Source organism: Oncorhynchus nerka, linkage group LG7 (genome assembly GCF_034236695.1).
Source record: "Oncorhynchus nerka isolate Pitt River linkage group LG7, Oner_Uvic_2.0, whole genome shotgun sequence".
Lineage (NCBI taxonomy): Eukaryota > Metazoa > Chordata > Actinopteri > Salmoniformes > Salmonidae > Oncorhynchus > Oncorhynchus nerka.
In genome coordinates, this window is record NC_088402.1 from 95,542,367 (window position 1) to 95,543,473 (window position 1,107).

A 1,107-nucleotide genomic window follows, 5' to 3' on the forward strand; every position below is an offset into this window, starting at 1 on the left:
TACATGATCAAATACAGATCTTAGAATCAACTATTAAAGACGACCAGAACCCACTGGATTCCAGAACCCACTGGATTCCAGAACCCACTGGATTCCAGAACCCACTGGATTCTCCAATTACATTGAATGAGTTACAGGACAAAATAACTCCAACCCAAAAAGGCCTGTGGTGTTGATGGTATCCTCAATGAAATGATCAAATATACACACAACAAATTCCAATTGGCTATACTAAAACTCTTTAACATCATCCTTAGCTCTGGCATCTTACCCAATATTTGGAACCAAGGACTGATCACCCCAATCCACAAAAGTGGAGACAAATATGACCCCAATAACTACCGTGGAATATGTGTCAACAGTAACCTTGGGAAAAATCCTCTGCATTATTATTAACAGCAGACTCGTACATTTCCTCAATGAAAACAATGTACTGAGCAAATGTCAAATTGGCTTTTTACCAAATTACCGTGCAACAGACCATGTATTCACCCTGCACACCCTAATTGACAACCAAACAAACCAAAACAAAGGCAAAGTCTTCTCATGCTTTGTTGATTTCAAAAAAGCATTCGACTCAATCTGGCATGAGGGTCTGCTATACAAACTGATGGAAAGTGGTGTTGGGGGTAAAACATACGACATTATAAAATCCATGTACACAAACAACAAGTGTGCGGTTAAAAGTGGCAAAAAACACACACATTTCTTCACACAGGATCGTGGGGTGAGACAGGGATGCAGCTTAAGCCCCACCCTCTTCAACATATATATCAACGAATTGGCGCGGGCACTAGAAAAGTCTGCAGCACCTGGCCTCCCCCTGCTAGAATCCGAAGTCAAAATGTCTGCTGTTTGCTGATGATCTGGTGCTTCTGTCACCAACCAAGGAGGGCCTACAGCAGCACCTAGATATTCTGCACAGATTCTGTCAGACCTGAGACCTGACAGTAAATCTCAGTAAGACCAAAATAATGGTGTTCCAAAAAAGGTCCAGTCACCAGGACCACAAATACAAATTCCATCTAGACACTGTTGCCCTAGAGCACACAAAAAACTATACATACCTTGGCCTAAACATCAACGCCACAGGTAACTTAAAAAGCC